General features: G+C 57.6%; 1 protein-coding gene across 1 annotated transcript in view; it reads right to left on the reverse strand.

Moving 5' to 3' along the window:
- SRC (SRC proto-oncogene, non-receptor tyrosine kinase) overlaps positions 1-11601 on the reverse strand; it is a 51217-nt gene extending 39616 nt beyond the window's left edge. Inside the window, exon 1 of the mRNA XM_047853035.1 lies at positions 11395-11601. The gene's annotated coding sequence lies outside the window, so the exon portion shown is untranslated. The remainder of the gene's footprint in view (positions 1-11394) is intronic.
- Positions 11602-12893: the final 1292 nt, after the last annotated feature.

Genomic DNA, 12893 nt, shown 5'->3' on the forward strand with positions numbered 1-12893 from the left:
AGAAGCCACAGTGCTCTGTGGTGGGGACTCAGCCCCTCATCACCAGCAGCCCAAGAGAGGAAAGATGATTCCTCCCGCCCCCATGTAACTCAGTTCCAAGCCCTGTCAGTCCCACCTCCAAACACATCCTGAATCCAAACACACGGCCACCCCCTAGTTCAGGCCCAGCTTCCTCCTCCAAGCTGGCCACCTGGGGGCAGAGAGCCTTTCTGAAATGTCAGTCTGAACCATCACTCCTACTTAACAGCCTTCACAGCCCCTAACCGACAAAGGACAAAGTCCTCACAGGGGCTTCCAAAACCCTAGAGAGGACTCTAGCAGTCCTACCCCTTTTCATTTATTCTGCCCTTCTCACTCGGTGTGCTGCTCCCCCTCACCCCAAGAACCCAGTAGGCACCTGCCCTGGGCTTTGCACCTGCTGGCCCCCCTACCCAGAGCACACCACCCCTGGACAGCTACACCCCTCACTCCTTCACTTCCTTTGGGCGCTTTACTCACACATCTCCTGCTCAGGGGGCCTTTCCTAACCACCTGTTCAAATGGCAACACACCCAGACAACTCTGCTCTTTCTTTGAGTCTTGTTTCCAAAGCTGTCCCTCCTCGCAGAAGGCCTCTCTGACCTCCCCCAGCTGGATGGAGTGAGGACCTTCAACTTCTCCTTCCTAGCGTGGACCGCAGCTCTGATGACATAGTGAGGGTACACATCTAGCGAGGACAGGGGCCACTTCTGTCTCACTCACGGCTGAATATGCTGCAGTGGGTGTAACATTCAAGAGTTAACAGCTGGGATGCTTGGGCACTCTCCGGCCACTGGCCAAAAGCCTAGGGCCTAGCATGGAGTAGATGCCTGGTAATTACTGAATAGATGGATGGGTGGATGGAAGGATGGACGGATGCATGGATGGATGGGCGGACAGACGACGACGAACGGATAAGTGAACTGGGCCCACACAGTGGGCTTGGGACTTGCCAGGGATGCCCAGGGCCCTGAGAAGATGGCCCAGAGCAGGCGCAGACCCGCCCAAGCTCACCAGCCAGGCTCTGGCCTGAGCAGCTGCAGCCAGCCCAGCCTCTCCTCCTGCACAACCCGACTTTCATTTCCCATCTTCTCTGTCTGAGGAACCTCCTTCCCTCCGGGGAACTGAGTGAGGAGGAGGGGCAGGCGGCGGCCCTCCGGTCCGAAGAGGGGGGCTCCCGGGCTCCATCTGTCCTACCACAAAGGGGCTTTGTCCTCAGTGCCTGTGCTGAGCCTGGGGCAGACCAAAGGCACCCCTCAGCCGCCCAGCAGGTCCCACCACCCCTGGTCAGCTGGGCCAATGGCTCCAAAGCCAGACCCCAGGGGCTGGGGTCCCTGAAACCTCATTAAGCCCTAGGAGGGAGGCTCTAGGGTGACCTCCGTGTTTGCAGATGAGGAAACTGAGGCTCCGAAGGGCAAAGATACTTGGCCAAGATCTCCCAGGCAGCAGAGAACGAAGCTGGGTTTCAAACCCACACCCATCTGGCACCAGAATCTTCAGTCATGGTTCTCAACTCACCTTGCCTGGAGCACAGACCCTCTGGGTTCAAGAGGGTGGAGGGGCCTTTCTGGAGGTACAAATGGGCACCCATGCCTAGCCCTGCACCCAAGTGGGGAGACCCTTACCCTGGCAAGGTTTACCCAACAAGGGAAGGAGGTTGGGCCCTGAACCCAGAGCCCTTGCCCCACACCCAGTCCATGCCCCAGGCACCTTGGGAATTGGCCAGCCAGGCCCCAACACGTCTCCACCACTTCCTGCCAGGCAGGCTTCTGCAGGGAAAGGATGTATGAGGAGGCAGAGAGGGGACAGAGGCCCCCACCCCCTCCTCACTGCTCCCCCATCAATCCCGTTTGTCTGGCTAGCACCCACCTTCTCTCCAGGGCCACTTCACCAAAGCCACGATGCCGACAGAACGCCCACAGTGCCTGACAAGTCAGTCCTGCCCAGGAGTCTCTCCTCATGCCTGAAGACAGCATGTAGACCCCCGAGCAGGCCCTCGGGCTCTCCACTGACGGCCACCAGCCGCCTCTCAAGTCAATACCACTGCTCAGGGCTCCGACAAGAGGAGCTGCTCACATCACACCTTCAGGCCCTGGTTCAAGCTGTCAGTACTACTTCCTCCAGGAAGTCCTTCCTGGCCTGCTCCCTCCAAGGCCCCAACCGGCTCCCACCTTCTGCCCCAGATAGGGGTTCTCGATCCCTATCTGAAACCCCAGCCCCCATGAGCTACCTTCACTCGGCAACAGTAATGGAGCACTGGAGCCCAAGTCTGACCCTTCTCTTTGTCTTCCCTTCACACCTTCAGCAGGAGGCCTCAGCAAAGCCTGGCAAGGGTTTGAGGGCTTGCCTGGTCAACCTTCCAACTGCCTTGTACATGACCTATGCCTGCACATGCCAGGCGAGTTCCCACCACCAGAGCTTCGCCCATGCCCTCCCTCACCATTCTTTTTTCCCTCCTGAGCTCCTGCTCACCCTTTAAGACTCAGACCAGGTATCACCTCCTCTAGGAAGCCCTTCTGGCCTTGTAACGGGCTGCCACAGTTCATATGTGCCTACCCTGTGGTAGGACAATGATCAATGTCTGTGTCCAGCTCCACCAGAGCATTGGCTGCTCCCAGAGCACATCCCTTGGGGTTTCCAGCACCCAGCACAAGCCCTGACACCAGCCGCAGGTAATCAAGAGTCCAGCTGCTAACTCCCTGCCCAGAGAATCCAGGGACAGAGGCCAGGAACAGCCCCCAAAGGCAATAATGAGTCCTGTTTTGCCCACGCTGCCCACAGATCTAAGGTATGGGCGGAGCGGGGGAGGGGGGCGGGGGTGCTTTCTGCAAATGGCCAACTGGTAACCAAACCCACGTCGTTTCTAAAACTAGGGCACAGGAGAGAAACGGGAACAGCAGAATTGTCCCCAAATAGAACTGTGGCTCATCTGGTTCCAGGGCCTTCGGGAACACCTGGCAGGGATGGGGGTGGGGATCACAGGTGGCTGCTCCCAAGCCTCCAAAAGCCACGCTACAGTTTGGAGGGCAGGAAGGTCAACATCACCTCAGTCACTGCTGACACCCTGCCTACTTGCCTCAGGTCAGTCCAAAGCCTGGAAGTTGGTGTTCCTCTCCCACTTACCCCCACCTAACTACCGGATGCTCCCTAAACTGTCCTACCTCTGAGACTTTGCTCACATGGGTCCTCTGCCTGGAATGCTGTACCTCCTTCCTGCCAGTCAGAAACCTGCCCATCCTTATAACCATAACCACTAGCTGGGTACTTCCTATAAGCCTGGTGCAGGCGGGCATTTGGGGGGAAATGAGCTTATCCAGTCCTCCCAACTGCCCAGCGAAGAAAAGACCCCTGCCCCCATCTCATAGATAAGGAAATTGGGGCTCAATAAGAGAAGCCATTTGCCCAGGGCACGCAGCACAGGAGGCAGATGGAACAGGTGATGTGGAGGGACCTGGGTGTCAGCAGCCACGGGGCACCCAGAAGGTCTGGCTGGGCCCGGTTCAGCCTCCTAAACGGGCCGAAGCTTGAGAACTTGGCAAAACTCAGGGACAAAATGCACAGGGCACAGCCCCACCAGCCCAGATAGAAGAGGAGCCCCTCTCCCCTCTCCCTAGGGTGGCTACTGATGGATGAACCACAGTACTTTGATGCGATAGAACTATCTCCCCACAACATGCACAAACCCACCACACGGATGAGAAAACTGAATCCCAGAAGGAAACAGTTGCCCCGTCTGGAAAGTGGGATGTGCCCCAGGAGCTTTCTAGCTGTGACATCCCCCTGTGGCCTGGTGGATGCTACTTCCCTCCTCCGAGTCTCGGTCTTCCTATCTGGAGAATGGGATTGTCAATCCTTTCCTCTTCAAGTTGATCCGAATTATAACAAAATAGCGGCTAACATTTACTGAGGGTGTGCTATGTGCCGGCTTTGCTGAGGACATCAGGCACCTCACTTGATCCTTAGAACAAGCTCGTAACGCGGATACGGTCATTAGGCGCATTTTTTTCAGGTAGGGAAGCTGAAGCACAGAGAGGTGAACTGACTCACCAAAGTCACAGAGCTTGTGGGTGACAGCAGTTGGAGGTGCAGAAGCCCTGGGGTTGGAGGCAGGCGGCTCCCCAGAGAAGTCTCCTGGCCTCTCTGTCCTGAGAGGAATGCCTAGCAGGGGCTGAGGGAGGGTCAGGGGTCAGACAGGAGGCAAAGAAGGGCCCAGCCTGGATGAGGCAGGGTAGACCCATAGTGTTCATGGGGCCCTGAGTCCAAATCCATGTACTGCGTGACCTTGGGCAAGTCTCTGCTTGTCTGAGACTCGGTTTCCTCTCTGGTGAAACAGGGCCAGAACTGATGCCTTGCAAGACACTGTGAGGACTAGGTTTGAGGACGAGGACAAGCACTCGCAACCGAACACGGGCTCAAGCATGTGCTGAGGGAGCCGATGACTTTTGAAGGAACCCCAGGGGCTGGTCACTTTTCCCTCAGGATCACGGTTACATCTGATTCTCCACTCAGAAGCTGTGGGAACGTGGGCACAATCCGCCCCTTCTCAGCTCTGCCGGCCTTCCAGGCCACGTGACTTTAGACAAGTCACTTCGCCTCTCTGAACCTCCAAATCCTTTCTTGGGGCTCTGAGAGAGGGGTCCTGGCCTCAGGAGATTGGGGGTTCTTGGCAGCGGGGGCGGGGTTCAGTCCCGTCAGCTCAAGCGGAGAGAGCAGCTGGGGTGAGCCTGAGCTTGAGGCCTCAGTTTCCCCATCTGCCTAGCCGTGCTGGGGGGTACTCAAAGGTGACTGTGGAAAGTGCTTTGTAAACTGTGAAGTGCGGCACCCTTGGAGTGATGATTACCGCCTTACTGCCTGAGAGGCAAAAAAGAATCCTATGACTTGCTGTCTAAGGCAGAATGTGTCAGAGCCATGAGGGAGGGCAGAGAGTGGCAGCGGGGTGCAGAGGAGGGAAGAACGGAGTCGGGTGGGGGGACAGAGGGTGGTCACTAAGAACTTTCTGGAGGCAGAGGCATCTTAGCCGCCTCGGCAAGTTTCGAGACGGCAGACCACTGGGCAGCGGGCCCACAGAGGCAAGGCACGGAGGCTGGACAGCTCGGGCACACAGGAAGACAGCCAACGGTTCAGAAAGACTAAGGGGTCACCCGAGTGAAAGGAAAATGTAGGAGTGACCGGGGTGGGGCTGGGAAGAGCTCACCTCCAGGAGCCCTTGCTGTGGAGCCCGGGCCCACCTGGCCTCTCTCTGAGCCACAGCTCCTTCCCCACAGAAAGCATTGGGGCAATAACAGCTCCTGCCTCTCAGGCCAAGCAAAGGGGCAAAGCACCCACGGCTCCCTCAGTGGTCACCTTCACAGAGAGAGAGACCCATTCAGTGAGGAGGCCTTCAATGCCAGGGATTAGGACACTGGGAGGCCTTGACATGTCACAGATGGGCAAGTCACAGGTCAGCTGAGGCAGGAGCCGGGCTCGGCATGGCTAGATGGCGCTGGTGGTTTCCAGACTACCCAGTCACAAAACTTGTCTGTTTCTGGTTAACCATCCCCTCAGCCACGTCCCGTAGGACAAGGCTGCCACAGATACAGGTGCCCAGACTCAGCCCCAGGGATTCCCTGATCAATTGGCCCGCAATTCCCGTCCCGAATTCCCACCTCGTCAGGGGATTACCTTCCTAATCGCAGAAATATTAAGCACTTACTGTATGCAGGCTCTGTGCCAGAGCAGACACACATTAGCTCATCTGATCCTCACACCCCCTTATCGGAGCTGGCACCGGCCCTGTCGTCCCGTTTCAAAGACAGGGAAACTAGGGCTCCAAGCGATTGCTGTCCCACAATCCCACACAGCAAACGGCAGAATCAAGATTCGAACCCAGAACCGAGTGGCTCCAAGAGCCTTGCTACTTCTACTCCCTCTATGCCATGAGCATCCATGGAGCACCCATGAGATGCCAATCCGGGCAGCTGGGGGCCCCCTGCAAGATCCGATACTGCAGATCTGAGTAGAGATCCATCAGCCAGAACCAGAAGCCCCGAAAGTCAGGGTCGCCTGCCCCCAGCAACATACCAACCCTAAACCTTGGGAGAGATTTCAGGAAAGCTGGGTGCACACTCCGTGGGAATCAGATGCTACAAGTCACCCAGCCGCCAGAAGCCTGGGCTCACGCTTTACCGTGCTGGGCGACCGTGGCCTCAGCCCTTGGCCCCTCTGAGCCTCAGTTTGCTTTTCTGTGTAACAGGAACAAAAGTTCTGTCCACGCCAGGCTGGGGCAAAGGATAGAATGGGCCACCGTGCTATGACCTGGCTGGAGAGGGCACAACATGAGGACATCCACATCAGATACACTGAAAGACGGGGCAGCAAATCCGGGCAGGCCAGGAGAAGGCAATCAGATCTGCCGAGGCCTAGTTTTCTGACACCATCCGAACTTGATTTCCACTCCTAGCACCAGGAGTCCATCTCTGTTGGCCTCGCAGCCCAGTGGGTCTGAGGACTCGCAGGACTCATTCCCGCAGTCTCAAAAAGCCTACATGCACGCTAAGAAGACTCAGTCATGCCTGCCCTGGAGAACTCCCTGGCCAGGATCCCCATCATAGAGCCTCAGCGAGGGAAAAGTTCTCACTGCACAGAGGAGGAAACTGAGGACCGGGGCAGGAGGGAACTTGGCCAAGATCATCTGCTTCTCCTCTCCTTTAGCTTCTCATTTTATTCTGGAACTCCTCTGGTTAGTCTATGGGGAGGAGAGGAACTGAGGCCCAGGTTAGAGAGGAGTCACTTGTTCAAAGTCCTATAGCAAGGAGGGGGAGAAATGGGGGGTTTTGCTTCCAGCTCTGGGATCCTCCCCAGTCATCTGTCCCTGGACTCCTCCCCACCCAGGCTGTCCTGTGGGAAGGGGCAGGCTGGCTGAGTCGGGAGAGCCCTGGATCAAAAGACAAGAGATGTGCATTTTTCTCCCAGCTTGGATAATATGTCCTGGGTCTTTCTGGCCTCAATTCCCCCATCTGTGAAAAGAGAAGGTCAGAATAGATCAGGAATGACAAACTCATGGCACACGTACAACATGCTCTACTCCTCTGCCAATGGCAGACATTACTAATCTCCCCCAGCACTCATTCCCATGAAGTCAAGACTTGGCCTCAGAATGCTTCTCAGCACAGCAGTGCAGGCCTGGGCCATCCTAAGGGTGGGTAATATCTGAGCCCCCACAAGGGAGGGCAAGGGAGAAAGACGTCCCAGTCACTGAACATCCAGTAGATTCAAGTCACTGGGAGAAATTAGTGGATTTCATTTTCACAAGGGAGGTGTGCGAGGCTGATGCTCAGAGAGGCTAAGCGCCTTGCCTTTGGACACACAGTGGGAACGGGGCCTTGAACACAAGGAAGCATGTACTGGGCCTACCTTTCCAGAACTGTGGTGCAGAGCCAATGGCCAGGTAAAGGCAGGTACAATCTCATCCCAATCTCCCTTTGGCCTTACTAAGTGTAAGCCCCATGCCCATTTCACAGCTTCAGAAACTGATTCGCAGGGAGGGGCTGTTAGCTGCCAGACGAGGACGGACTTGAGTAGCGTCTGGTTCTTCCCCGTCTCTATTTATCTAGTTAATGTGTGCTGAATGCTTTATTTTGGTCCCTGTGGGACATCCTAGGAGCCATGACTCATACTATGCCACTTCACCGATGAGGAAACTGAGGTGTCCCAAAGGAAGTACCCCTCCCCCCCACCAAGTGGCTTGAGTGGAAACCAGAGTGGTTTACCGTGGAGATAAGGCGGTAGTGGAGGGGAAGTAAAGGGCTGTAGAGACCCAAGGGAGATAGAGGTGTGGGGGCCACACGACCTGGGCAGGAAGCGGCTTCTCCCCTCTGGGTCTTGGTATTTACATCTGGAAAATGGGCCAATCTCAGGTAAGGCAGGCTTTCTCAAAGTGGGGCCTCGCTAGACCCAATAAATGCTCTCCCCAGTTCAGCCTCCTCACCCAGCAAGGGCAGAGCAGGACTCAAATCACCCAGCACATGGGTGGCCTTGTCTGTGAATATCCCTTCCCAGGCCATGCCTGCCCAGACCAGCCCCTTCAGACTCTGTGAGCTCGTCCACTTAAGGCCTTCATGACACAGCGGGTATGGCCAGACCCACTGGGCCCACCGACCCACCCAGTGTAACGTCACTCAAGGCAGGTCCCCTTTCCTACGTACCTACTGGCACCAGGCACTGGGGCCATATAGCCCTCCTTTAATTGTCACCTGATAGGGAGATATTTATTGTCCCCATTTTCGAGACAAAGAAGGCATAACTCTCGGAAAGATACAGTAAATGACCCAAAGATGCACAACGAGTGGAGACAGAACATGAACGCAGACCTGACTCCTGAGCCCTTATTATACCTTTGGTCTCCAGCTGACCCCTGCCTGCTCCCTGCCCCACTCCCAACCTCCAGCCACCCTCTCGTCTTCCTACCAGTGAACTCCTACTCCACTCTCAAAGCCCAGCCTCAAATGCCTCCTCCTCCTGACTCCTGATCTAGGCCCTCACAGAATACTTGGGAGTCCAGCCCCACAGATCTATTTCTACCAGATGCCTTGGCCAGCTCTGTACCCCTGGCCTCCAACATGGGTCTGTTCACACAGGGGACACGAATTAGCCCCTTGTGTGAAGATGAAGGTCAAACTCCTCCCCAAAGCCTACAAAGCCCCATATGGTCCAGCCCTGCTGATAACACCCACCCCCATTTCACCTCTCACCCACTCTCCTTAACTCTCTGTGCTCCAGACTCAGAGGTTTTCCCACTGTTTCTCCATAACAACACACACTCCCCCACCTCAGGGCCTTTGCACATGCAGTTCCCGCTGCCTGGCAAGCCCTTCTCCTAGCTCCATGCCTGGCCAACTCCTACATGTTTCCTTCAAGATTCCTCTGCACCCCACGCCTCTCTCTCTCTCTCTGGGCCCTTATCACATCTATGATTATATATTAATTTATTTGGCAACTTGTTTGATACTTGGCTCACCCTCTAGACTCAAATATCTGGGAGACCAGGGACCCTGTTTGCAATTCTGCAGCAAGGACTTATCCCGGCTGACTACTCTCCACAACCCCAGGGGCCCTGGGAAGTGTCTGAACAAAGGGAGAAAGGGTGCCATCTCTCCTTAACTTGGAGCAAACTGTTGCTCTCCCTCAGCACCACCTCCTGGACGCCTCCTCGTGCCTCCTACCACTCTCACTACTGATCCCATCCCCACACCGCTCAGCCTGAGTTTGAAACTCCTGGTTATTAGCAGATGCTCATACAGGGTCATGGATGTTTGCATCGAGGCAGGTTTGAGAAAATGAGGTCATTTGAGGACCAGGGGGCTGGGGTGGGGGGGCATTGTCAGCAGGTCACTGAGCCATCCCCTCCCTGGCTCCTGGGGCTTGGCGGAGACAGACATCCCCCCACCCCTCCCAGGTCACAACCAGGGAAGAAGCAAAAGAAGGCACTGTGCGTGAGCTAGGGAGAGTTCATGCTCCAGGAAGAGGTGGGCAGTGGAGGACAGAGCCTGGGAGCCTTCCTGGGAGAGGCGGGCCTGAAGCTAAACCTTGAAGAGCAAGAACAGATAAGCAGCTCATGGAGGAGAGGACAGTCCTGGCAGGGACACCTTCAGGAGGAAAAGCCCAGGGGCCACACAGGAGGGCCTAGGCAGGCAGTCAGCTGAGAGAGGTGACACACTGCAAGTCACTTCCCTGGGTGGAAAGACCACATCACCAAAAGGACCTCGTGGCTTCCACACAGTCACTATCAGTACAGTCTTTTCCGACACTGTTGCGTGCCTGGTCCCGTACTGGCAAACCCCTGCTCCCCCAACAACGGAGGGGTGCAAGGGCGGCCAGGCTGGGGTCTCTGAAGTGTAGACCCAGCTTCAAGATGTGTGGGCTTGGCCAACTCACTTCCCCTCTCCAAGCCTCAGTTTCTCCATTGGGCCGATTTTATACTCAACAAACCTGAGGCCTGAGGAGGCAGTGAGTTGCTTAGGGTCACACAGCTGCCGGATGGCAGGACTGTACGGGACCTGTTTCTTTCTCCAGGGGTTATGAAGTGGCTTTTCGGACACCAATCCATCCTCTTCTGGAGACGAGCCCCACTAGGGCCAGCGCCCTCGGCCCCCACCCATTTTAGGCGACTCATCCAGCGAAGTGCTCATTTAGGGAGCACCAACTACACACCAGGCTCCTGCATGGTGAGGTACATACACGCTGCCCCCCTTCCATGCGGGGACCCAGAGGGGCAGTCCCTTGGCCCGGGTCACCCAGTGAGCCAAGAAGCCTTGGTGTCTCGTCGGCCTAGCCAGGAGGCTGAGAAAAGGGTCAGTGACAGGACCAGCCTGGCCTATTCTCGAAACCAAGCCCGATCTCAGCGGCACTGTGGCTGGGCCTGGACTCACCCCAGGTGACCCAGGGACCACTGCCCCAGTTGTAGAGGTCCTGAAGCTCAGGGAGCCTCATCTGAGGTCACGCACTTGCTCTGCCCACTGTGCCATCAGCCTAAAGGCCCCCGAGGCGGAACTGATACCCCACAGGTGAGCTTCTTCTGTTCACCCCCAACCCTCCAGCAGCCCAGTAGTCCCAGCCAGACCCACCTGCCACTGATCAGGACCCCCAGATCAGAGAAGGTAAGCAGTTGTTTGACCACACAGAGCAGGGCAAGTGGTGGCCCCTTTGGGGACTCAAACCCACCCCTAACCGAAGCCCAGGCAGGCAGATGGACCGGGCCTGGTGGAGAAAACCCAAAACTTTTGCCAACTTCTGAGCAGGCAGGCGGCTGGGTCTGCCAGGGGCGAGGCTGGGGGGCTGGGGGTAGCGGGGACCAACAGCGTGGCCCAGTCCCTTCCAGGCCGGCGGCACCAGGCCCAACCCAAAGCCCCAGGAGTATAGGGAAGTCCTGGTGCCCGGGCCGGCGCCCCTGGCTTGGCGCCCCCAGGCCCACCCTGCCCGCCCCCTCTCCACCTCCCATCCCCGGCCGGGGGCGCCAGGCCCCGCAGCCGCGGCCAGAGGCGGCGCCGACAGGCTCAGATTTCAGATTTGGCCTAGACCCGGCCGGGGGGCTCGGCCCGGCTCCCGCTCTCAGGGGGCTCGTAGGGGAAGGGTGAGTCGGCGGTGGTCCCCGCGCGGACAGGACCCCTGAGCCCCCCGCCCAGCCCCCTCCCCCGCGGCATCACAACAAAAGGCCGCGCCGGGCAGGTCCCCGCGCGCCCGCCCAGCGCTCCGGGATCGCGGCTCGGACCCGGGGGCGGAGGCTGGAGGGGTGGACAGGAGCCCCCGCGGCTCCGCGACCCAACGCCACGGTGGTCCCGCGCGGGGGTTCCCCCATGCCGGCCGGGACTGGGGGCCCGCGGACGGGCGGGGGGCGCTCACCTGGGCCGGTCGGCAGGCGGGCGCACCGGCAGACAGACGCACGGGAGGGCGGACCGCCGGACGGCCAGGGGGTCGGGCAGACGGCGGCCTTGGCCGCTCCGGCTCCCAGGCCGGAATGGATTCCGGGCCGGGAGAGACAGATCGAGAGAGAAAGGGAGGAGGAGAGGAGGAGGCGGCGGCCCGGGGAGGGGAAGAGGAGGGAGGGAGCGCGCGAGCAGGGAGGAGGGGCCCGGCAGGCCGCCGGGAGGAGGAGGAACGAGGAAGCGTGCGGGGACCGATTCCCCGCCGGTGACCTAGGAGAGACCCACACGCGGGTCCCCCACCCACTGGAGCCAGGGGTCCGGGAGGGGCAGGGCAGGGGGCGGAGGCACAGAAACCCTGCCCCCACCCCGCCGGGTGAGAGCGCCCCGCCCTGTGAGACCCCAAAATGCCCTCCCCAACTGCCCCCAGTCGACCCACCCTATTTACCCCAAATCCACCTCTTTTCGCAATTACGGGTAATGATAATAATCATGTTAGCACTGATGGAGCCCTCACTCCTGGCCAGGCACCATGCTAATGGCCAGGTCGACTTTAGGCTCTATTCCTAACAACACCTAGGCTGGGCGGGCTGATGATTATCCCCATTTTACAGATGAAGAAACTGAGTCACAGAGAAAGAAGTCACCTGACAAGAACCAGGCCTTGGACCCTGGCCTTGACCTGTGTTTCCCAAAGTAGGGACGGGGGGCTGGAGGCACCGTGTGGGGAAGAGCAACATTTATTTTAATAGATGTGTGTTCGTTTTAATGTGCATTGAAAAACAAAACAGTAACTAAGGCAGCTCATCAGAAGTCACTGAGTTCTGGATCTTCCTGCTTATGAGGGGGCTGAAGCTGGTATTTAGTGGCAATCACACTTCCAAGTAAATAAAGAGGCAAATTATATCTGGACGCAGGGGGCAAGGAGCTTAGCAGAAAAAGGAGACAATAAGGAAATGCTGCCTCAGGCCACAGAGGCTCCCCCAACCACTGTGCCAACCACTTTACCCCCACCGCCTCCTGGCCCAGGCTCCAGAACTGCCCTATTAGGGGTGGGCACCCCACCCTTGGCTCTTCGCTTGCCCTCCTGGAATCATGGCCTAGGGAAGGGTGGGCCTGAATCCAGTTTTAAATACCACCACCTGCTTCCTCTCTCCTCTGAAAGTTCTCCCATTTCACAGATGGGAAACTAAGGCCCAGCCAGGTCAAATAGCACCAGGCCTAGGCTTCTCCTAAGAGGAGCTGGGAGGGAAAGCCTAGAATACAGGAGGCAAAGGCCTCAGAGTACAATAGAGCCTCCAAGAGATCAGGAATGAGCAAGGCCTAGAGCCAGACTGATTTGGGTTCAAATCTAGACGAGTTGCCCACCTGCTGCACCTGGTACCAATCCACCAGCTTCCCCAGCCCAGTCCCCTCACCTGTAAAACAGAAGTGAACATGGTCACAGAGGACTCCTGAGAAGGTGAGAAGGGACAAGTG

Source organism: Prionailurus viverrinus, chromosome A3 (assembly GCF_022837055.1).
Source record: "Prionailurus viverrinus isolate Anna chromosome A3, UM_Priviv_1.0, whole genome shotgun sequence".
Lineage (NCBI taxonomy): Eukaryota > Metazoa > Chordata > Mammalia > Carnivora > Felidae > Prionailurus > Prionailurus viverrinus.